Source organism: Kryptolebias marmoratus, linkage group LG8, assembly GCF_001649575.2.
Source record: "Kryptolebias marmoratus isolate JLee-2015 linkage group LG8, ASM164957v2, whole genome shotgun sequence".
In the NCBI taxonomy this organism is placed as follows: Eukaryota; Metazoa; Chordata; class Actinopteri; order Cyprinodontiformes; family Rivulidae; genus Kryptolebias; species Kryptolebias marmoratus.
Window position 1 is genome coordinate 7651466 of NC_051437.1, and position 26244 is coordinate 7677709.

The window sequence follows — 26244 nt, forward strand, 5'->3', positions numbered from 1 at the left end:
GGTTGCATAGAGTTTCAGTGGGATGAAGTCATACGTCTAAAATATTAATGCATTTGGATACTGCTGTAACTCTTATTTGTACCTTCATTTAAAACCTTTTTCTTATTCTGGTAAACACCCTTTATTGCCACAAGCAGTTCAGATATCAAATCATAATAGAAACAGATTTTTATTTTTTTTTTTTGGTAGCCGGGGCCCTGTTTGAACAAAACTGCTTTAAAATAAAGTCACGAGGGCTTCTGTCTGCTGCGCTTTCTTTGCTTTCCCTTTTCTTATTGGTTGCGTCAAGCAGCAGCATTCAAAGACAGGTGGGGTTGTTTACCTTGACACAGTGCTACTGCACATGTTCGGCGCCTCAGGGAGCCAGGCAAGCAAGCACACACACATTACATTTCAGCTTTTCAGACCTTAAGCCGCTGAAGCAACTAATGCTTTGTACAGCACAGCCCACAAACGCTGTAGCCTTGGCAGAATAAACAAAGGCAAGGTGTCCTTTATCAGGCTCGTCGATGTCTGCGCACAAGGAATCCTGGGAAGATTCACATTGTGGTTAGAAATATGGGTGTGTGTGTGTGTACATTCACATGCTTGAGAAAGTACCCAGTCACCTCCTTCTTGTTTCAAACCCTATTTGCTAATTTTTTTAATTATTTATTTAGGGGTAAAATGCAGCTTGTAATCCTAAAATAAAATAAAATAAAAAACAGGTGAATTCAAAAATCTGCTATAATCTCCCAGCATCTAAGCAATTTCCCAGTCCCCTCTGGCATGCCTCCACTCAACTCGGTGTTTGTCTCACTTCCAATCCACCCAAAACAGATGGGAAAGAATGAAGACAGGCAGAAAAAAGCATTGAGAGCTGACGCAGAAGAGATGACAGTGTACATGTTATTTACTAGAATCAAACCTTTTGCATTATTCTGACTCAACAGTCCTCTATATATTTTGAAGGAAACAAAAAAATATATATATATTAACTACAAGCCAGAGAACAACACTAAAGTAAACTGTTTTAATTTAGCACATTTTGCAAAAAATATCGCCCAAGAGATCCAGAGTGCTTTGTAATAACATGTAAATTCCCCTCACCTATTCACCCCTGTCAGGTTGGACATGTTTTCTGAGAAATGTAGGGGAGGACTTGTGGCAGCAAAGGCAATGAGGCTTGTGCAAATTACTTAATAGTAAACATTAAACTAGCAAGCTCAGAGACGCCTTCCACAATGGGAAAAAGTACTAATTCCCAGTTTTAATCTTGTTCTTGCTGTGATAAATAAAGTGATAAAGGTGTGTCTGGTGAAATTGGGCCTGTACTGGCAGCAGCATGTCAAATAACCTTTGTAAGCACCTTCTGTGTGGATAATGGTTTACAATGTTAGCTCCCTTAGTGTATGTAAATCCCTAACTGTTGCAGATTAAGGCAAGAAAAAATGCTCATTCGTTGCTTTCATGTACAAACCTGCCCAGTCCCCTGTTTTTTATCACTCTCACTTCCTCCCTTTCCTTCTCCACCTCACGCCAGATGTTTCAGAGCAGTCATATTTAATCAACATCTTCACGGTCAACATAGGAATTTTAAGTCCTCTGCTGCATATCGCTTGGCTGTCACACTTAAGCTAATTGTCTTAGATACCCTGATTTATTTCCCTTCAACGCTACAGAAAAGACAATGCTCTTGACTGACACAGCAGCTGATGTGTGAAAATGTGGCAAATTTAGATTTTGTGTTTTGCATCACGTCACTTACTCCAGGCTAATAACTTCAGCTGTACGTTTCTGGACGTCGCTGCTGTCATGTTTCACATCTCACTGCTCATGACAGAGGAAGAATAATGTGTCCGTGTGGGCAAGCTCTTGCTGTTCCTCTGAGTACATGCAGTGTTTCCCTTTGATAGCAAAAGGTAGTAGGAAGTGAGAGTGGTGAAACAACATCCAACTTCCTCTACGACAGATAAAACGTGAACGTGTAACGTGAATAACAATGGCCTATTTTGTACATTTCACCTGATATAGCAGAAATGCAATCAAGAGGGTTCTATCTTTCCAAGGTTGCCACAAAGTTCAACGCTGATTGTGCACAAAACAATAAGCTTTAAAGTCTGGCTAAGGTCAAATCAACAACAAAAGCAATTACACCCATAAAGAGTTATTAATGGTTTTTCTCCAAGCAAATCAGAAAAGTAACTGCTTATCCTCTCAGACTCTGTGGGGGCTTTATAACAAGCCGCCTCCCTTCTTAAGTACCTTTCATCCCTTTTTTCCCACTGGTGTGGATCAGAGTCATGTATTCATGCATAAACATTAATGTTATCCAAGAGGAGAATTCGTTTCCCCTGGCCAGGACACAATAAATCACCTCGGGCCAAAGTAAAGAGTCTGGAGCTGTAGGTCTGGCAGCAACTTTTTTTTTCCACAAGAAATTCACAATTTTTCTTTCAAGTACCTTCACAACCCAATCAAGCATTAGGAAACAAGGACTATTTGTGTTTTTGTGTCATGTATGCAGTTTTGCAAAAACTCAATCTGTATAATTGTTTGACTTTATGTATCTGTCAACACTGCAGGGAACAAGACGCCTCAGTGAGTCGTGTTCAGTGTTTTGAAGTTGTAGGAGTTTCAGAGTCTTTCATCATCAATTTAGCACAGTTTACTTTGGTCTACAACAGTGGAAAAAGTTAATCAAGAGGATGTGTGTGCACAAGAGAGTCAGAACAAGATACTGTGGCAGAGGAAGTGGAAGGCCTTTTCCAGACAGAGCTTTCTGTTTGCTTACTAACTCAGGAATGAATATGGAAGACCTTGATTTTTCTTCTTCTTGTCTCTTCTTTTGCTTAAGGCTGGGGATGAGCTAAGGCTCAGCACAGTGAGCTTTCCACCCAAATAAGGCTACAGATGAATAAAAAGTACTAGCAATGAAGTGAGCACAAGAGCACATACATGTCAGTAAGGCAATGCAGGAAATCTTTGCAATATTTTCCTTGCAAAGCCAGTGAAAGAAATTTCTACAAAACAAGCACAAAGGGAATTAAATCAAAGTAAATATGGTGACCTGTAGGGTTTTACAGTCCCTGGGTATATAATAACATGAGGCAATTCTTTAAAAAAATTACAAAATGCGTTGAAACAGCTGAGAGGTAATGGCCATAATAGGCCCCTTTGAGTTGAAAGTGGTTCTTGTTGTAATTGGGCCACAATTTGTAGAATGGAGAGGGGAAAAAACTGTTGTTGGCTCCTTTATGGCACATGAGTTGACTAGACAAGCAATGTCTACACCCCTTTTTTCTACAGTAACCATGGCTACAGTGGCAGGCAGGGCCATCCTCATCACCAGGGGGCAGTGTGGGCAGCACTACTTGGTGTTGCCCGCTCTGCCAACCCATCCTGGTGTCTCGTGTTCTGCACAAATATGGGCATCACAAACTCACGTAAACAAGGCATGTGCCATGCATTCAAACCAAATGTAAAAGAAAACAGACGCAAACGCATGCAGCCAAGCAGGAATTACACACGGATGCTGTCATCTGCTCCTGACAGATGCCCCTTGACGCTTAACAAAAGCGCCCTCCCATTCTGCCTCTCTCCCGCTCTCTTTTGTTGCTCACTTATTGTTGAGTTTCAACCAAACAAAAATGCACATCCTCCCATGACACCAGCAAATTGATTATTTATGGTGCCAGGCAAACCAGCTTATAATTGACTTATATTCAAACAGACTTGAAGAGAAACAATGCATTCAGTCCCTCTGACGAACATGAAGAAAGTCAGTATTTTTCTTTAAACTAGGGGTCTTTCTTTTCTTTCTTTTAGTTTATGTCTGATAAGCTGCTCATGCCACATTGGATAACCTTGGGAGCTGTAGACGACTGAGGGAAGGGAATGTAGGTACCGATCAGGAAACAAGCTGCCAGCTGACAGCATTTGGAGAAAACAAAAATAAATCACATGTGCCCTCATGGCTTGCTGGGGTGAAAGCCTGACTTCCAGTCGGCGTAAAGATCAGTGACAAACAAACAGCCAGACTTGTTATTCTACAGGTCTGTGTGCCAGAATTCCTGCCCTTATCACTGGCATCAAGTAATTTTGTTACACATGGTAAATATAGGAAGGCTTGTGACAGCAGACATCAGATAAAGTCTGAAAGTGCTTGGGCAGGGGGATGTAGAGATGGGGCTGAATGCCTAAACAGGCTGTTGTGTGAAGGAGAGAAACTGATGATTGTGGCAGGCAGATTGAGGCACTAAAGAATGGCAGAGACGAGGGATCTTGTCCCATAGAAATGTGTCATGAAGGCAGTGCTATTAACATCTTAATAAAGACTTCCCAGGCCCTGGAGAACCCTCCTCAGCAGACTGCCTTCTCCACTCACACAGGGACCTAAAGAAGCTTTTTGCTGCATATCAACGAGGAAACATTTAGGTTGTGCCAGTCCTGCTTTGTGAGGGTGTTAGGCCTCCCAGTGGAGTAGCCTAAATGCCCATCCACAAACATGCTCCACTAAATTCCTTTATTCCCCTTTCCCTCCACTTTCATTTACTGTTCATTTGTCCATCTGTTGGATTTAGTGGCCCTACAAAAGGCTTTGTTTCAGCAAGCTGGCAAGCCTTTGGGACAGCAGAGTACACACTGGGGTTCAGCGCTAACTTGCTGCCATCAATAGAAGGAGCAGGCTCTGGACTGGTCACACTTGTGTCAGGCAGAAAGGAGGACTGGTAACCGTCCTCTGATGAGGCTGGCAGCAGCCTGTCTGAGAAGCGTTACACACACAAAGCCTTCTTCGTGCAACAGCCAGCAGCCGGACAACTATGAAGGAACATACTCTCCGAACTGCAATACAGAAGGAAAAAAATCCCAGGATGGTAAACACTGCTGTAGCAGAGGTGGCTTTGTTTCCTTTTAAGAGCTTGCAGCATTTTGAAAGAGTCCTTCCTCACTGTGTACCATGAAAAATGAAATGCAGAGTGGCATTGATTTTTGCACCCTGTGCCATGTGTTGCTCATACTGGGCAAGCTGCAGCTTAACAATGTAGTGGCCTGTAGTCATCAATTTAAAGCGGTTTCAACGATTGAATAAGTCACTGAAGGCTACACACACACAGCTACTCAAGATGATGAAAATAACTCCGGCAGCATGACAAGACCATTAAATGTGACCCTGTGGTGTTTTAAAACATCTGTTATTGTGTGAAAATTATCAAAGAGTAAGACTGCAGCTTCGATCTATGGTACACGTATGTTTAAAACATGGGGAGTGCAGATCTTTACTGAAGCATATGCAACGCAAAAGATGTCCCTTGGGACATAGCAGGTATGGGATGATAAGATGAAAGTTGTGTGAAAGATTACTGTAACCAGATTTTTTTAATGAAGGTTACAGTAAGACAATTTGGACAAAGTAAAGAAAACCATGCATTCTTATAAAAAAGATAGCATTAATTTGTCATTTTAATTTAATACTTGCAGAGCATCTAGACTGTCTTTAAATTAGATGTCCTTTTACACCACATAAATAGAAGAAGACCTTGCTACGCTCACCATGACCTGCCAAACCTATCAAAATGTGGCAGGATCGTGGAAAAGTTGAAAAACCTCCTTCAGTTTGAAGGCAATTGTGATGCTACTACTTGTTTTTCACTGCTATTTTCTACGTCTTCAAGATGTTTTCCTGGGACCTCACCATGCTCTATATACCCACCCTGCCATGACTCTCTTGGATTGTGTCCAGAAGCAGCTACAGTTGTCATGTTCATGTTTGGTTGTTTCCAATAGCTTCTCACAATCATGCTTCAAATTCTCAACAACCCAAGCCATGTCTGTGCGAACAAGCCACTACACTACTCTACATGCCACCTAGGACCCCAATACACTGGCACCATTATAATAAACTACTACAACCTCATTACAGGGGTTTTGTGCATGCACCTATAATGCTCTATTACACGTGATGACAGGCTCACATTTCTTAATATATACTTACAGACCTCAACAAAAAATAAAATCTATCCATGTTCTGGCCTACCATTAAAGGGTTGTCAACCAGTGTGAAGGGGGCCTTAGGGTTAGAAATCACAAGTAAAACATAATATGATATGTGATACATAGCCCACAGCAATGATAATATCATGACATACCAGTTCTGTCACAATCAATAAATGGGAGACAATCATCAAATGTTGCATGACAACATCTGTCTAACTGGGAAACCATAATGCCGAATCATAAGAATTTCTCTTAGAATTCACTGAATAACTTCTCAATGTCACTGTGCTCTCAATTTAGCAAAAAAAAAAAACTGCTAAAAAGAAACAGCAGACTTTTGCAGCAGCTACATATTTTGGGAATGAGTTAGTATAAAACTACAATTAAAAAGCCTTAGAAGGCTAATTCGAGTGCACTTCTTTATCTATTAAACAATGAATATTTGGTGCCAGACATGGACTTAGTGTTGCATAAGAAAGGCAATACTCTATTTGCCCTATTAATAGGTTGTTCCACCCTTACTTCCTATGCTTGAGTTAAATTACAACAGTGTGTGTCAATGTTTGCTGAGATAGTCATCACATAGATAAACGATCTAAAAATTGACACCTGATTCTCGAAGTATCTGGGACAGGTTGTGAGCGCTTGTTGTAGACATTTACCATCCGGAGCAGACACAGAGCACAAAGTTGTGTTAAGCACGTGAGGAGGACGCAGCAGTCATGATATTCTGCCTTTCGCTGAAGCCAAGCCCTTCTCCGACTAAGTGTTCTCTATTGGGTGCACTTCTCTTGATCACTGTCACCACAGATCCCCATCTTTGTTTGTGTCAATTCTCACGTGCACACACACACGCTCACTGTAAGTACAGAACCCAGACACAAACATGTGCATAACAAGGCTGAGCGAGCTGAGCGTGTGTGGGTCACGGAGATTGAGATCTCGGTTGTGACAGCTGGACAGTTGAGAGGTTCAGATAAACAGTCCGCAGAGAGCCAAGAGAGGGGTGGGAGGGTCGGTTGTGGGGAGGAGCAATTGCATTAAAACAAACACTCAGTATTTGCACACTTCAGGACCTATATCTACGAAAGTAAGAGTTACTGAACTCACAGAAGCACCATTATCTGATTGTGCTCAAATGTTTGCGTGGAGGCAAAAGAGACAGTTGGCATAGTGGGGGGTTGCTGCAAAGGAAGATGGGGGGGTCGGAATACAAAACCGCTGAACACATTTGCTGTATTCACTCATTAGGAAATAGGTCAAGGATTCTGCCCGCATGCGTAGCAACTTGTCAAAATCTCTCAAGCTAAACTGTTGCGAGCCTTGCTGCCCTGAGGGGGGACTCCACAGAGGAGTGAGGAGCATGCTGTGTGAACGCTGGTGGTGACATAGCACACAGAATAAGGAGTAACAACCCAAAGGCAAGTCGAGCAGTTGAAAAAATTTGTTAATAATGTAATTCAGTGGAAGATCACAACTGTGTGCTTCCTCTGTGACCCGATAATTAGCACAGCCCATCGCTGGGTCCTTCCCCTCTCCGTCAACAGAGGACGCTCTCGAGCCGACAGAGTTTGTCGCAGATGCTGATGGATGCGGAGGGTGGCGGTCGTAGCTGTGGCGACAGGCAGTCTTGCGCTGAGGACTCTGAGCCTTTAAAAAGTCTGCAGTCCATTACTGAAGCGGTTCAACTTCAAAACACAAAAGATCACTTTTCTAAACAAAGTCACTGCGGTTTAAAGAGTTAAGCTGATAGTTTTGGGAAGGGGAACGAGTTCCATTTTGTCTTGACTTAGACCCGTCTTTTTACTAAGTTAAATAAATCAAGACTGAACCTTTTCCATGGGAAAAACTGGTAGTCCGGTATTAGGGTAATCTTCACAAAAAATACTTTGCTAACCGCACAGTGTAACAGTGCCTCCAAACAAAATATTAAAACATTTTGGTTCATTACCTCAACACAAAGTGGGGAACAACACCTCCATCTAAGTTTGCTCAGTTGAAGCAGTTTCTCTCCAGCTCAATATGCTTAACCTTATAGATCGTGCAGAGGTGTCATGTCGGGGTTCTTCGTTAGAACAACTTCAAAAGCATCACTTGAGTAAAAAAGAATTTTAAAAAAACAGCAAACTCTTCATCTTTTTTGTTAATTAAACATGTCAACAATAGCAGTTATTTTGTTTGTTTGTTTTGTTTTTTTACCTAGAAAGGGGAGGGAATAAAGGCGGCAGTAAGAGCATAAATGGTACTTAAAATAAATCAGAGGAAAAACAAGAATGATGAGTTTTGTAGAAGTGATATAACAGTTGCTGAAAAGCCAGCTGGTCCAACAGAGCAGCAGCACTCTCACAGAATGCTTCTTTTTCCTTATTAGATTGGAGTTAATTAGGTGAGTATAATCAGCATGTTATAATCAAACCAATTCTGAGTGCTGGTTTGTTCTTCCAAAAGGCAGCAGCTTCCCTCCCTGCCAGTTGCTTTGGGGGGGTCAGACTGCTGTTTCACTAGGAGATGGATATTAAAATAATTGTGTGTGTGTGTGAGGGTCATGCTTCAGAGGCACAAAAAAATGTGATTTTGCCAAGAAGGAATGGGTTTTGATTGCAAGGGCACGGGGGGATTAATATGCTACCCATCAGCCGTGGCAGATGTAAGTTATTTTCATGCAAATGCGAGGCAATTTTCTACTTAAGACAACATTTATTTTCTTTAGAGTCAGTGTCGTGGGTCCTCGCTGGGGCACTGGCAGTCTGACAGAGAATTAAGATTTGTAGGTGCGTGAGCTGAATCAGACAGATGAGGTCTAGAGCCGATCTGGGAAGCCCTTAGAGATAATGCACAACAAATATACGTAACAAATGTGACAGAGGTTCCATAAGGTGGACCAGATTGGTGACCTTGTGGGGTCAAATTGCAGAATCAGTGAGTGGGTTTATTCAGAAGTCTGAAAACCACTCTTGCAATAAAGCCGACAGTTCACTTGTTGCAGGGAAATGGGTCCCAGGTCAGCAGCCTGCTTCTGACACCAGGATCTAACAAGGTTTATATGTGAACTGAGAAATAACTAAAGCCAGCAGTTGTTATGTCTGCGTGTTAAAATCATTCTGGAGCTCAGCACTGTGTTGACTGGAGGCAACAGGACATAATGACTGAAACAATCATTAGGTACAGGATGTTAAAAAGCTGAAGTCCCATCTCTGCAGAACAGGTTGGAACTCAATGATCCTGGTGCAAGAGGAAGCCAAATTTGGATGCACGATGAAAACACAACATAAATGACAGTGATGCAAAATCTCCAGTCCAACAACTGGGAGCAAAGCCTAGATTGCTGTACTACTGTAATCTTTAATGGTTTTGCTCGTGCCTGGTTTATCTGAGCATCAGAGTGTGAGTTGTGGGCTGCCACCTTCTCAAAGCCTGCAGCCTGAAATGATAAATGTCCTCTTCCCCGGTTGTCTTCTCCCTCCGCAGTGTCGGGAATGGGCTTTTTATTGCAGAGGATAAGAATGCTGTTCGTGACATGTGGGCTTCCAGCAAATTTTCGCCCCCACTCTGTAAAAAGCAGATTCAGCCAAAACGAGCACTCACCTCCTTATCTGAACTGGATCTCCTGGTTGTCTCTGTCCTCCGGGGCTCAGCTGATGCGCTACTCTCACATCCACATTGAGAAAGAAATGCTTCCAAGCGTGCTCTCAGGACCAAATATATATATATTTAAAAAGTGTCTATTTGCGGGCAAGCTTACATTCAGTTCTTCCTTTGAAGGAGCCCGTCTGCTCGGAGGACCTGTTAAGAAACGGTGGCGTCATTCATTCAGGAGGAGACCTCGGAGCTGATTGCCTATGCGGCGCGTAAACTTCACGGCGGAGGCGCGCTCTTCACGGTCTGAGCTGACCTCCCGACGGGAACTTTACCGTGTCAGTGGGACGGAACATTCCTCCGGTTCGGGCTGTGTGTGTGTGTCTCCGCAGCGTCCCGCGGACAGCTCGTTAGGGTTGCGCGGCGCGCGGCGCCTCCGGTCCGCGGGGAAGACTCGCCATCATCCGCCGGTGGAAGTGGTTTCTCACAGCGTCGGTTCAGACCCGCAGCGTGGCTCTGTCACGAGGCTCTGCCGGACCCTTACACACTGCCAGCTCCATCAGAGGTACAGTAGGTGCGCGTGTGTGTGTGTGTGAGAGAGAGTGAGTGAGTGTGTGAGTCTGCTGCTGCCACTGGCACACTGCGCGTTTAAACCCAACCCACTCACACACACATGCACACACACACACTCCGATTCATTAACTGTTTCCGCCTAAAAAATACACATTAATAAGCTAATGTAAAAAAGTAAAAAAAAAAAATTAACAAATAGGAAAAACCATTAAAGTATGTAAAACACAATTTATCACACAGAGTGAAAACAAGATAAAAAAACCACTTTTAAGTTCAAATTTGCAACATCCCCTTCTGCAAAACATCTGTGAAAATAATGTTATTAAAAAATACATCACTAATAACTGACTTTCCAAAGTTCATTTTTACTATGACTCACACTCTGTATGTGGCTATGTACCTATTTAAAATTCCCAATTTTGTCATTTTTAACAGACTACCAGCATGGATAGAGTTAGATGTCCATCATGTTAATAAAAGGACCGAGTTCTTACCCATCACAGGATTTTGTCCTCACAGCACACTCAGGACCTCAGTCAGTGACAGGCTCCCGTCCAGCTGTTTCTATTAGAACACTGCCATCTATAGGCCAGACTGTAAACCTACGGATGCTCTGTTTTCTCTCTCTCTCTCTCTCTCTCTCTCTCGCTCTCTCTCTTTGTCTTGCTCATACACATGTATTACTTTGGCTTCAAATTTTATTTTCTTCTTAGCTCGTTTCTTCTTGAATTTCACCGCCTTCCGCTTTTGGATGCTGAGCTGGGTTGTTTATTTTTCCAAAATGCTGAAATACACCTTGATAGTAGTGGCTATAGGCGCTTGACAGCTGGAGGCAATCATTTCAACTAGAACATTTCTCTAAAATGTGTCAGCTACTGCCCAGTATTTCAGCTTGCATCAACTTTCTTCTATAAAACCAAATAGTAATTTGGAATTTGCTTTTGTAATAATTTCAGCTGACAAAATGGCGACATTTTGATGTATAAACTGTAAGTGTAAGGAGAACCAAAGATCAAAATGTTAAAGCCGCAGCAACTCATAAGGGCGACCATGGTAACCACACACCTGTGTCTGTCACTCCCTAACAGCACTTTTATTAAGACGGGCAGACAGAAAAGATTAGAAATTACTCATTGAATAAACAGTCACTGTGCAAAAATTATAAATCTTTTGGAAAAAAAACCAACAACTCCATCTGGTTGTCACACATGTCAGTGTGTGTCTACAGTGTTTTACGTAGGACCAGATTTGATGGAGATATGACAAGTTTAAAAAAGGCTTACCATACAGTTTTGAAAAGAAAGGTTTGATGTCAAGACACAACAGAAGTCAATGAGAGTTTGAATGTGAGCACTCTGGTGAAATTTTAGAAAAAACAAAATTGCAGGTTGAGCTATATTGAATGAAAGAAGAAAACAGTCTCTGCATTCAAATGTTTAAATTATATAAGATCTGTAAAATTTGTGGGATTAAGAGTTTGTGTGCAAAAGTTTGGCAACATTTCGACAGCTTAAAGATTAGTGTGTGGCATCTTTACACTTTTAGTTGAAGATTCTGTTGTAAAATCTACAAATTTAAACCGTAAATGTGTAAACACCAGGAAAGATGTCAAAATGCTTGTTCAGTCACGTAAACTCCAGCTTTCTCTGACCCATCTTAATTATGATTCCATTTTGAACTTGCCTGAGCTATTCAGTTCCAAAACGGGCTGTGTTTTCTTAATAATTTTGCTGAAACCCATTGTTGTATATAACTGAAAGATTTTGCAGTTTTCTTGTGTATTTCATCTGCTTCATATTTGTACAGCTGCCAAAAGTCATAACACTTTGCCTTGTCAAACTGCAGGTTTTGATATATATTTTTTACATGTGTTTTTTCAAATCTACATGAGAGAGTGGCAAATCAAAAGTAATGGCGATAGATAATAACATAAAGATAATAGGTGTAATATGGGTGTTTCAATGCTTATACAGAGGCACCCTGTAGTTAGAGCACCCAAAATTTTGCAAGTTAGTGTACATATGTCTCAGAATGTCACAAAAAAAACAAGTTTAATCCTTGGAACTATTATATTATGTATTTATAACCTCAAATAAATAATTATACTTTGTTAGCTATAATAACTAGTATGTATGCAGTTTGATTTGAAAAACACCCCTAACGCCACTAACACCACTAACTGCATCCAATATATATTCATTAAATATATATTAAATAGTTACAAGCACATCAGCTCAAAAATCTCACCTTTATGGATTTTTTTTTTTGGTCCTTTTGGGTTATAACAAAAAGTAGGCTATTCAATATCTCCGATGCATCAATAATGCAGAGTATGGAAAAAGGAACCAGTTTCTGCCATCAAAAGTATTGCAAAACTGCCAGAAGGAAGAAGACAAGGAACAACCAGTGTAAGTACACTAAAAGCACAGCGCCCACTTAAAGACAGGGTCAATAGCTGGAGGCCGTCCATATTGGAATTCCACCGCACTGCCTCTCAAATGGATCTTAGTCAACTCTGGGAGGCAGGGGTAATCAAATACAGACTTTTTTAATCCATTACTCATGACCCTGTTTGGAACAAGCCATGACTTGTTTGATTGGAGCATAACTCAATTGATATTGAAGGAGCAGGTTCTAGCATAACTGTCTGGAAGAGGTTTTGCCTGTTTTGCACTGAAAAACATGATAAATTTACTCATTTTGCAAGGAGATGCCCAGTTATTACTCACAGTTTGATTGTATCAGTTATGTTTCAGGTTAAGACGCATATTGACTCAGAACGAGGACCAGTATACAGGAAAAGTGAAAAGAATTTAACCAAAAAAGTAGCTAAACCTATGGACGCCTAATTTTTATATGATTTTCTTTAGTACACAAGTTAATTATTTTGTTATCTCAAGAAAAAAAAAACTAATTTCCTTGAAATAACAAGATTTTGTCTTGAGAAAAAAAAGCTCTTTTGTGTCAAAATAACATTTTCCGAGCCCATCCTTTCTCACTTTCTGTATAAATCTGACCAGATCATACAATGTTTAAACCATATGAATTTTGTTTTCTAAAATTGAATTTTATAGTCAGTGAACATGCACCAATGAGCAGACAGTTCAACAGGGAAGCATCAACTTTTGCTCACCTGTGCATCAAGGATAGTTTTGGAGCCTCGTTCTTCAAAACACCATAAGTCAACACAAAATGTCAATAAATATCAATATGCATATGTAGCTCACAAATGCTCGTGTACGCAGCAGATGTAAACTCATGGGTCTCTGACACAACACAAAGCTGAATCAAGATGATCCTGTTTCTCTGCTATGTTCTGCTGTAGCACCTTTCTGCTTGTGAAATCCAAACCCTGATCATTGGTCGCTGAGATGTAGCGATATAGGCAGACTGAGAAACCCCACTGGATTCAAAACCCACTGAAATGATGTTATGCACTATCCACTGTTTATCTCTAAATGTACAAGGTGGCTGTGTTAAGCAGAGAAAGAGTGATACTAGAAGGTATGTATGATCAGAGACATAAAGAGGTCATTTGAGACAAAGCCTAAGTGTCAGAAGATCAGCTCAGTGAGCAAATGTCGGTCAGGTGGATGGGTGTGCGCATTGCTGGAATTTAAGCACTCCTTTGGCTATATGGAGAGATAGCAAAGCGCAGGCGTTTCTGCTTGACTGTTTTGATGATCAAAGTGCTCACATGCAATGGTTTTACTTCATGATGGAATTTTTCAAAAGGACCTCTTGTGATGCCTTTAATTCCTTCTCCCTCTAGAAGCCATATTTGAAGATATAAGGGAAAGTGGCAGCCTGTCCTTTCCACTAAATCTCCATTTCCTCTTGTCCCTTTTTGTAAGCAGCCTGCGCAGAGAGGAAAACAAATGCCAGGAAACAATTAGAAAAAAAAGTGAGTCACAATGTCAGTGAACTGTGTTTCAGTGCTAAATGTCAATTATATATATTTTTAACCAGTTGTTGTTGTTTTTTACACTTGTTAATGTGTTATTCATTAATTAACTCATTCCGATAAATGAGACAATTAGTTGTTTGTACAGCAAAATGACCAAAAGAGGACTAGGGATAATCATAATGTTAAGGTTCACATCGTTTGCATAAAGCATTGCATAATTACCAGGTGGAAATTTTAAAGGAAAATCAAATAAATACAACAAATTTGAGAAGTTTTTATTATTTTTTTTAAATACCCATTCTTAGTTTTCAGTTATCTTTAACAATGGTTTTATAATTCTTTACTTTCAAAAAACTAGATGTGATTGTTAAAACCATAACTTTAAAATGGGAATGTAAAAATTGGAGAACCTTCTACCTGTGAGGTCCCTTCACATTGGATAATGTTACATCCACATTTTATTAGGTCATGCAGCATGTACTGGGGTCATCGTTCAATATAAATGTGGCTTATGTGTCTGGATTGTGGCAAATTTGGAAAATACTCTCAGCATTCATCAAATAGATTTTTCCTTGCTATTTTCTGCATCCTCAAAACAGTTCTTCTAGACGCCTGCCCTTTTTGGACTGACTCTTTTGGACCACTCCAAGATGCAACTATGTTCAAGAGGATCATGGGGAGCTACGTCTGCACTAGGTTTTCATGACACAATCACTGTTGTAGCCTAGGCAGGAGGCCAGTTTGGCTAATTTTTGCTTCAAATTCTTGACGACCAAGTCACGCCAGTGCATGTGGGATCCACATCAGGGATATGCTGCAACTGCTGCTATGCTCCTCCATACTCCTCTCAGAACCTCAGTATGCTGCTATTGTAATGATAAACCACCACAACCTTGCTACAGAAGTTTTGTGCATGACCTAAAACATCATGGACCTGTCATGCTTTACCACATGTAATGGGGAGCCATTCTTCTTAATACACACATGAAGACCTTTCAGAGACCCAGTCCACGTTCTGGCAGATACTTTTCTTATAGTGGGGTCGTCATCCAGCATGAACAGTGCCTTATCAGTCTTATGGTGTCAAATAGGACTGCTGTTTGAATGCTAGCAGAGTGAAATGTTCCAAGTGTCTGTTGGCACTTTGACATGATGACGACAACACACAGTACATACTTTTAACTAATATCAAGAATATATGTTAAAGGTAGGGCTTTTATGTTTAAAATTAACTATTTTCACCTTGGAGACCATTGTTTTCACCCTTTGAGATTTGTATGTGACACCAATGTCCAGAGACTACAGATGGATTTTAGCTAGTGGCTAAATCTTATACAATACATTTCTCATCAGATTAATGTATATGCATTCTCCAAGTAAAAAAAACTGAACTGAAACTATTTTCAGCTTCACTCTCAGTTAATGTTTTGCTTGATTTCTCCTCCAAAGCCAGAACAGTTCAGGCCCTCTTTAGCTGGTTGATTTTTAGCATGTTTGTATTACACTTCTTTTTAAAAATATGTTGCAGGATATCAAATGTGTTTCAATGTGTTCTATGAAAGTGGCAACTTGATTTTCATCCATTGGGAATTGGACTGGGCCCCTTTTCAATTCCCATTCTATGGTGAAAGCGAAAGATTTAAGTATTTACTGCCTTACTCAAAGGCAGTGCAGGAAATGGATTCCTGAGTATTGAGCTGCTCAATCATAAACTTGTGTGTCTTGTATTTCCTTTCCACCATCCACCTGTTAGTGGGTACCAGACATAAACTCATGGTCCTTAGGGGACTACTAAAAGGCAATTATCAAATGCTGACATACAGTACATACTCTTACAGAAACTACAATCATACAGGTGGCCGATTATATCTGTAATAGACCACTGATAGAGCCTCAGCTTCCATGCTGTTATGCTGTTGTTGTTCACTCTGAGGAGTAATATTTCACACAGAAAATTATAATGTAATCCAACATCATTATTTTTGTTAAAAAATCAGTAAAAAAATGCTGCTACCTGTAGGTTGTGAAAGCAAGTGTCTATTGAAGAGATTTCATTGCAGTGATTATATTTTATAGCACATTTTCAAGGTTAAAAAAACCATTGAAAAGTTCAAATAAAGGTAAAGTGCACAGTCTGTCAGCCAAATGTCTTTTGTCGTAGGATTTTCTCAAGCTTGTCAACATTTATCTGTGGGCAAACAAAATCACAACTGCAATTAATTTCCACAGAGATGCAATCACAGGAGACAATAGTAGTTGCAGCATGTTCTGATGTATCTGCAGCGAGACAGAGAGAGAGAGAGAGAGAGCCATTGTATAAAAAGATTTTTTAAATTGTTTTATTTTGTCCTTGCTTGTAGGCATTCCATGAGCTGCAAGCTTGGGCTGTAATCTCACACATCAGACTTCAACAACCCATGGACTCAGATGGCATCAGTGTGGAAACTCTTCAAAAATAGCAACAAAGATTGAAAAAGTGAGAAAATGACAAAAGTGCAGATGCTCTCCCCCCCCCCCACCACCCCATTACACATAAGTACCACAACTGAACCATCAGATGAACTGAAAAATAAAGAAATAAAAAAATGTATATTTGGTACTATGTGCCCATAGCTAAAAGCAATGTATACAGTGAACAATAATAGCTCACTGTAAATTAATTTAGAGGTAACTTTACAATAATAATTTACACTGTAATTTGCTCCTCTAACTGTGAATTGAACAAAATTCAGAATGCCTCACAAAGTTGGCAGTCTTCCATTTTTGTTGTACTTTTTTTTTCCCTCGTGCACACACAGAGCCAGCATACATTCATGGATTCTCATGACTACATTTGTGCACACACAGCATGGAGGCTGGGAAGAGGACGAGAGTGAAAGAAAACAGCAAATGAGCGAAAGTGAGTAAAATTCCTCTTACAATGCAAAGCATTTCCATTAGACAGTGGACTGTTTTAATAAGATGCTTATCAGAATGGGAATCTCAGGAAATTGCTGGCTATTTATTTTACCGGGGCTGCTCATTCTTTCTCAGCTCTTGATAAAGCATTTTGTTTTAATTAGAGACATTTCCACACTCCACCAGGGATGACCTCTTATTATTGTGAAGTGGGCCTGCTTAGCAGAGCAAGCAGCCGGGAACAAGCTCCTCTGAGCATCTCAATCATTCCTCATCCACGCTCATCTCAGGAGCCTCGGACCGAATCAAAGGAGTCACTATTAAGCGGAACAAAATTGTTTAATGCAGTAATCTGCTGCATATTTTTCATTGCTCCTCCATTTGCAATTGAAAATGAGGCGTGCTGAAAAATATGATGCATTGTTTTGCATACTAACAAGGGATCTTGAATATCCTTATCCTTCATGGTTATAGAGAAGCGAATATGTACTGCAAGAGCAAGAAACACGTTTTCTGAGTCACGATTGGGAGAGAATCACTTTATCTGTAGGACCTAAAGGAACAGAGGAAAACCTAGACTAGATGTGTTGGGTTCCATTACTGTTCCTTCTTGGCTCATTGTTTGATACTGGCAGTTCTCTGTACAGAGGAGCATGTTTCCTGAAATGAAACATGATTTTAGGCTTTAGAGCAGAGAAAGAACAGCATACTCAATCAGCAAGCAGCATCTGCTACTTTTTGCTTTGCATCAATATAAAAACAGACGACTTACATTTAGCTACCAGCTGTACATGGGCATGGGAGAAAGACTGCAAGATATATCAACCAAATATTTCTTGGATGGCTTCCAATTGGACATTTATTTATGAATATGAATGGGCTTTTTGACCAAGAGAGCGCTAGTTCTTCTCGCCTAATTTCATTAGGTCACTTCCAACCCAAAGTGAAGTCAAGGAAAAAGATAGATGGAGGACAAAGCAATTATTTCCAGCAGTACATGCCATCACACTTGATCCCTTTGGTGTGAGAGGAAGAGGGCTGTGAGGGAAAGGATGACACTGATTAGAGCTTACCAGCAGCTTGAGACCTGCTCCACTTCAGACGGGGATTTAGATCTGCCTGCCTGCCTGTCCATAAGGTATCATGCAATCACAGAGACACCTTAATCCAACTTGGCCTTTCACATTGGTCGCCAGTGATTCATCCAGATATAAAATGTAAATGGAGAATCGAAGATGTCAGCGGGGGAAATCCCAGCCTCTCAGTCTGATTTAGTCATGTCACATGCTGAAAAACAAAAGTATGAACTGAAGGACTTTGTGTCACGATCAAACCAGACTCACATGTCTTCCTATCATCCAAACAATCCCACATGAAACATTAATATGTTTTGTATTTTCATCACTAGATGTTTGCATGTTTGTGCTTTATGTCTGACATCCTTTGGCGTTTGAGATTTAACTATCACTCAGGTCAAGTAAGATTTTGTGCAATGGTTATAAACAATATCTTAGCTGTTGTAGACTGCTATTTGAACAGACTCAGATGAGAGAAAGCTCTGACTGGATTGACAAGCTAACGGCTAGTCTGAATGACTGCAAGACCAAGTCAAAGATTGCATTTGTCTTAAAACAACCCTAATCCCAGATATTCTGTAGCCATTCATTCATGTTATTTTAAAAACTGCTAATTTCTCATTAAATAGTTACTTACATAAGATTTTCACTGTTTTATTGGTAAAATGACTTTATTGTTGAAGCAACAGTAGGTTTTCCCAGTAAAATGACTGTATTCACAACAGTACTGTACTTTAATAAAGTGTTATGGTAAAGTTAGGATAAATTTGCAATGCATTCTGGGAAAATGTTAGGCTACTGTAATTTAACATAAAGTAAAATGTTGGCTTACAGTCCTTCATGATAAAACTAAAGACTCCTCATGATTTAAGAGTAATATTTTATTATAGGATTTTTTTTTTAGTTTAGCCTTAGGTTATGAAATCATATTTTTTCTGTGATATTTAGCATCCACTGAGTACCATAGTAGTGCACATTGGGTAGTGGTTGTCTTACAGCACAGTTTAAAACTTAATTTTATCTCATCTCTCTGCTCTGACCTCTGACACTTGCTTTATCTGGTAAGTGATTCATTTTTATCTGCATAAAAGCTGTCTCCATCAAGCTAAAAACTCCATTTACTTTTACTTTGTAAAATCAATTTGTAATATTAACTTGTTTCTGTGATATTGTAACTAGTGTTAGCATAGCTATCCTGTTCTCATCCTGTTCAAGGATGAATAAATTCATGTTAACGGCAGTGTGTTACCTACTAGGGTTGACAACTTTCTGAGGTAGAAATAAGGAACCCTGACTGGACATGGTGACGCAGAGGGAGGGGGCACTTTTTTATCTAGATAATATTTAGCTATGAGATGTCATTTCAACTAGGAGTGATGTCATCAAGATGTACCACAATGGACAAGACAAACATATACAGGCACACATTAGAAGAGTTTCAAAATAAAATAACAAGAATCAGTGTTAATTTAGCTAATTTTAGATTTTAGACAATGATTTTTTACTTTTAGTTTTCAGCGTCTTCTGTAATTTCTGCATTCACACTGCAACAACAAACTTCTTAAGAACTTCAGTTAATCAAATAATATTTCTGTGTATATCTTTCCTTGCAGAAAAAAATAAAAAAATAAGATTTTTCAGCACGAATTAAACAAAACCACTGTTTCACCTGTTTCATTTATCATCTATAAACAAATTTGTACTAGCTCTTAAAAATAAGGAACAAACTGTGTTCCTTAACACCTTAGTAAGGAATACATCTTTTTAGTTTAGACAGTGGGATTATTTTTTATTTTAAGGGACAGTTGGTAATCCTTGTAACGGCAGAATTTATTATAAGGTAACACCTGTTGTTGATAAGTCATGACTATGTTATGACTTCTATTCCAAGTCCCATGGTTTCTCACAGAATGAACTTGTTTACAGGAGTGATGTTTTCATTTTCTCCTCATGGGAACAAGACTGGCTTGCTTTTCCCTATCTCCTCCTTTAAGTCCAGTATTTCAATAACTTTAAGCCCCTGTGTTGACTTAGGAGGCCAGAGCTTTGATTCAGAGCTTCCCGTTCGGAGCTGGGACTCTGATGTTAATTCTTAATTGTCTTTAAGGCTCTCTGTATGTCGTGCACCATACATAAATAAACCTGTTTGAGTGATTTTATATAAAAATACTGAGCATTTTCTTCATAAAGTTTATGGTTAGTGGTGTAATCTCCGAACAGTGTTCAAGTTGTTGCTGCTTTCTTTAGTCTTCATGGTCTCTATCTGTCATGTTCCCCATGCCTTATTGTGTCTGTGTGCAGCTGAGCAAACAAATTATGTTGAATTTGACAAGAACTTATGTCAAGGTATGATATAGTGATAACTTTCCTAACTTTCCACTTTGCTGTATTGCTGGATTAGTCATATGAAGCAGATGCTGGTGTAGTTGTTTTCAAGTTATCAGCTAGCTATATTTCTTTCAGTGCAGTCTGAGTCACCTCCAGTAGGAATATGATAATATTAATGCCAGAATAGTCATATAATGACAAACTGATGGCAGCGTAAAAGTTTTTGAAATACCATTTGCTCAAACTACTATGAAATATTTGAGATATAGCATATATAACAAATGAGATATTATTGTTCTAAAGCTTTTCATTGAACCACACTTCCAAAGAAATGAATGATCCCTTAAAGCTTAATTTTCGTATATGTCTGGGTCAAACAGCATCACATCCACTAGCATCTGGATGCTTACAGCAGCTTCAACCCTTCATTTCTTGACCAAATTAAAACTGGAATCAGATTAATTCAAAGTTTCATTTCTCAACCATGAAATATTCACCACTGGAATAACCAAAGCTCTACCAAATGTATCCTGAAGGAGTTTTGAGCTATCATTATCCATAAAAATGACATTAAAAATGTACATCTTGCCCGAGGACTGCCTTTAAAATTTCACATCTGTTCTCCCAATGACATCTCGCAGACACATCACATTTAGAGCCAGTTTCACTGAATGCATGCAGAGCAGGTCTGACTGTACCACACAACACAATGAAATGCACATCAATTCAAACAGGCACTGAATAAACACCTTTTGATAAGTTATGAATGAATCAAACCAAAAGTGGTGCTTTCAGAGCGTAGTAAACAGAAATGGAAAGAAATTTGTGGACTGGAAGCTGCTCCAGAGTTGAAGGGAAAAATATTAAATATCCATATTTGGATTGATGATGGAGACCCCTTTAACCTCTTTGAATCTGTGTAGAATTACAAAACCAGCAACTGCAATTATCTTTGTGGTGGCTAACAAGTGTTTGTGAAAGATGGAGGCCTGTCATCATGGCAATCCTTAATCACAGTCATTGTCTCTTATGTTGGAGAAATATCACAATTCACTCCATCTTCACATGAAGAAAGTAGATCTTTGGGTGTTCATCTACAACTTATTTCCTTCTGGAGTCAGCTAAATTCAAGATGGGTGCCACAACTAACTGACCTCAGAAAACATAAAAATGTAGCTGATGTTACAAATATTGAACTAAAATTTGTTGTGGTTGTAGCCGAACATTGTCCACAACAAGTTTGTCTGATAGCAAAAAAATTCTCTTGAACCACTGGACAGATTTGAATGCAACTCACTGAAAGTAGTCACTGAATGTGGATTCAAGGGATTAACTTTTGGAGTCAACTCAATTCAAGATGGCCATCACAGCTACTCAACCTTAGAAAACACAAAAATGTCTACATCTCAGTGAATTTAACAGGTATTAAGGTAAGATTTAGCGTGGTAGTAACTGAGAATCATTCACAACACATATGTTATTTTTAAGTTTTAACCAAAATGGTTACAACTAAGATGATCTTAGTCTACAACTCTGGCATGAAAGGCAGCAGGGCGATATGCATTGTATCAAGGAATGCTTGGCCTTTATTTTACATCTGTATGTGTCTGCACGTCACGCTGTAAGGGCCCATTAGGATTCCCCCCTCAGGGAGCTCTGACCAGCCAACCCTTTCCAAGAGCCGAAGTAATTCCACTATTTTTCAGCAGGCTGCACTAACATGTGCCCCATGCCTCCTCAACAAACATGATAGGAGGCAGTCTCCATAATTTCCAAGGACATCACCATCAGTGACAGTCTTGTTTTTTTCTTGTTTTTTTTAAAGTAAATATTCTAGTGTAAGATATTTGCTCTGTCATGACTAAGATAGAACCAGTGAGTTTTGCTATAAAATATAAGTAAAAAAGTAGAAATGTCTGCACTTTGTGACACTGAGTCTGCTTTTATTTTAACACCTAACTCAATTTTTTTCAAGCAATGTTTTTTTAGAAGCCAAATAGCTATTGTATCATCACGGACTGCCTCTATTCTTTTTAGAGATGCAATAATGTATTAAACTTTTGAAGATTATATTTTCTGTTAAAAAAAACAAACAAAAGATTATATTTGATGAAACTAGTCTAAACTACATTAGAGCACTTAAGATGACATTTTGCTAATAGGCAGCTGGAGCAAAGCCTTGATGTAATATTGTCTGGGCTCAGTCCGATGTTATGCATGTGCAGAATTTATGCTGTAATGATGAATATTCCACATTTTGGGGCCACGAAAGCTGACACATTATCACTCATCTCACCCCTCTGTCCCAGCCACGTGCCTGTGTGAATGATGGCTGAACCCAGCTGTGTTAAATCACACCCAGCTGTGTTAAATCACATCTGGATTCTGCTGCTGCTGCTGCGCACCTCTCTGGCTCGAGGGCTAATGAAGTTTGAATGAGCTGTGCAAAAGGAAATACGAAATATAATTCATTCCTGCTTGAATGATGTGTACAAAGGCAGCATTGCATTGCTTAGTAAGGCAGCCAGGATGAACTAGTGTGACACTACAGGCAAAACTGTGTAATTTAAGTTTGCGGAAATTTAGTATCAACTGCTTCTTTGAATATTTTAAAATCTTGTCTTTCTTCGAAACATAGTATTTCAGAAAACTTGCAAAGCAAAAAACTCTTAAAGTAACAAAAGTGGAAAATATCATGGTGGTATCTTTCAATAAAATAGTCACAAAAGAGCAGCTTTTAGTAAAAACATATAGAACCTGTAAGGAAAATGTCTTTAGAACAAACAAATCTTGTCCTGGCAGAAATCTATTGTCTAGTTTCCAAAAACTGTATGGACATTTCAATCAACCTTTCAACAGATTATTGCTGTAATTTTAACAGCATTTTCTCTGTTACATTCATAAGCACTTCTTTTCCTGAATAAAACAAGTTTGAATCTCTATATTATATCCTGTAATGTTAACAAACATTTTAGTTATTTAAAGTATATATATATATATATATATATATATATATATATATATATATATATATATGTACTCTTGAATATCAACAACATAGAATAAACTTATGTAGATCTAAAACAAGATTTTGTACAACCCAAATTTCCTGTAAATGTAACACTGCTTACCTGATATGAAAATAACTAAACAGTGTATACAAGTACACAACAATATAACCACTGTGATAACACATTTTTTAAAGTTTCTGCGGTATATGAACTCCATAGACTTGAGATAAAAAAGTTTCTTAGATGCTCTCAGAATTAGTCAGTCGTCAGTAAATGAGACTGATTGTCAACTCAGTTTAAACTTCAGTGAAATACGTAATTTTTAAAGACTGAGTCTTTGTTAAACACCAATTTGACACTTACTGTAGATCTTTCAGGCACTTAATCAGCAGAATCTTTGATGTAACTTTTAGAGCACAACAGATTCTTTGGGTTGATTTTATGTTTCTTTTTTGTATTAAAAATTCTGATTGTATAGCTGCTGAAATAGTAATTTACTATATGAAAAATAAAGTTAATTTGTCAACAAAATAAATAAAAAAATATATGCAAATCCATGCTTAGTCTGACATGTATAGTCTGGTCATTTTTAAAGTGTCATTTTGTTAAATAGTTATCTATAGTACCTAATCAGCCGTGACATCAATCATAGAGCATGGACAAAAGGGCAGAAAGTGCCATTTGTTTATTGTTTCTTTAGCTTAAAACCAACTCTTTCCCAAAAATGTCATACTGGTGTGAAGGAACACCTCTACACAAACCTCTACACTTTTATTTCACACTGTTTGTTGCTGCTTCCTCAATCAAATGTTAGTGTTGCTATGCAAATGTCAGTCTCCCGAGGCTGCTGAATGTATCAGTCTTTCAGGAAAAATTAAATTTTTTATGTCTTACTGCCAAAGATACAAATTGTCCACACATGACTTGAATGAGAGACAAACAGAGTAAAAAGTAAATGTTGCCGTATTTATACAAACATTAAGCTGCAGCAAAGTTAGGAACTTTGAAAATAATTTTGACACGTAAGATATCAAAACAATGTTGAAAAACAGAATTAATTGACAATTTCATACAGACAGGACCAGCTGTGTACTGTCAGACGTTTTCATTGTAATTTTTCATCTTGTGTGTACAAGCTCACATATCAGCGTCGTGTTGGCAGATTGACACGTTTTGCTAGAAGAGCTGACATAGCATGCAAGAAAATGACAATGGCTCAATTTAAGGATTTTCACATCCACAGTATCAAGTTTATATGGCAAAATTTTATGTATTTATTAATTTAGTTTTTCTCTGTTGCTCTTATTCCTAGTTTTATGGAGGGCTAAATGAAAAAATATAAAAAGCTGTGTGGAAAAACCTTTGAGTTTTGTCAAATTTTAAATATATTTTAAAAATATTTATTTCCATAATAATAAAATGCAGGCAATATACCACCTCTTTATATGCACATTTTAGCACAAACTTTTGTCCTACAGAAAAGGAATTTTAACCCTTAGTTTGGGCAGTCAACATGTTTTGTTGTGTTATCCTGTTTTAAGCGTTTCAGTGGTTCCAACTTGTTTTTTTTGGTTTGCCTATTTTATTGATACTTTTGGCTAATTACAATCTGCATCCTTGCTTGTAACTCACAAAGCTGTTTTTTATATTTATTTTAAAGGGGTTGTTGAGGACACCCAGTGTGTTTCTGTGTGACTTGTTACAGCTCGGTAAAATGGCAGTTAAAGGTTTATGAAGCATGTCAGCACAAGTTCAGCTAAAAGACATCTGAACTCCCAGCAGCTCCAACAGCACACATTATTTAGCACCATTACCCGAGAACTTAGAGAATGGACATTTAATTGGTCTTTTAATTGCTGCGTAAACCCAAGGGGCACATTCAACTATCAAAGTATAATTTTACCCTGATTCATGGCTCATCTGAGGCACCAATTTGTTTGAAAGACTTCTCTGCAGATGGAGGAGCATGTTGGAGCAGATCCCATCCGTTACCGTTCTTTTCATAGGCCAACAGTATTCAGCTCACACGGCGTAATCCAGGGAGATGGTTTCAAATCATTGCATCAGTCTGAAAATGTGAAACCTATCAACCGCTGACCAACGGCACGGCCACTTAACCCTCCATCATTTTCTTTTCACACCACCTATATGAATTTGTGATGATCCCTTCCATGCCTTTTCAAATGTTAAATCAGCTCATTATATAGTTTTTTTTCCCTGCACACTAAAATACACGATTGTTCGGCTGGGAGATGAATCTTTTTTTGAATTTGCAAGGTGTGATACTTGGGCAATGAGGACTCATTCGGAAAACCTCGTATAAACTCTTATGGAAGTTTTTGCAGCACGGCAACTGTTCAATTTCTCCTCAGCGCTCTGCTGACAGACAGAATAAGCTGCCAGTCTACCAGTCCATCCTGTCCACCTGCAGAAGTGTTGATGTGCCTGTAAGCTGCTCAGGGCTGATTGATTCCTGACTGAAAGCTTCAGGCACATGACTGACACCACATGATTACTGTTCACATATGACTGCATTTTCCCAGACTGCAGGCCTCATCATACAATGACCACAGATACTATGACGACAAATATTTAAAAAAAAAAAAAATCCCTTTCTCGGGAACATAACAGTGTTGCATTTGCTGTTACATGTATTTTCAAAACTACCTTCAAGGCCAGGAGAATAGAGCTGTAATGTAGCAGAAATGTTGCTTCCTCTGGAGAGTTATTAAGTTAATGGCACCTCGACCCAATGAGACATTAAACAAAATACACATTTCTCTGCAGTTCCAGACCTTAAGTTGCTCTCGTATGCGTTTCCACTGTATGCATACACCATCATATGTGTTTCGTCATGGATGAAAAACAGAGCAATGTACATCTCTTGACAGTGAAGTAA

At 39.0% G+C, this 26244-nt stretch overlaps 1 protein-coding gene and 1 long non-coding RNA gene across 4 annotated transcripts in view; one reads left to right on the forward strand and one right to left on the reverse strand.

Annotated features, from left to right (window-relative positions):
• plxna2 (plexin A2) overlaps window positions 1-10690 on the reverse strand; it is a 226970-nt gene extending 216280 nt beyond the window's left edge. Inside the window, exons 1-2 of one of the 3 annotated variants that reach the window (XM_017419192.3) lie at window positions 9888-10595; window positions 9562-9759 (exon numbers count right to left, since the gene is read on the reverse strand). The gene's annotated coding sequence lies outside the window, so the exon portion shown is untranslated. Of the gene's footprint in view, window positions 1-9561; window positions 10596-10619 lie in introns of those variants that run through there. The other 2 variants (XM_017419193.3, XM_037976969.1) reach the window with 2 other exon arrangements.
• LOC119617275 lies at window positions 9997-17096 on the forward strand. The gene is made up of 3 exons (XR_005233496.1): window positions 9997-10117; window positions 16393-16508; window positions 16831-17096. It is a non-coding gene; the product is annotated as an uncharacterized LOC119617275 (long non-coding RNA).
• Window positions 17097-26244: the final 9148 nt, after the last annotated feature.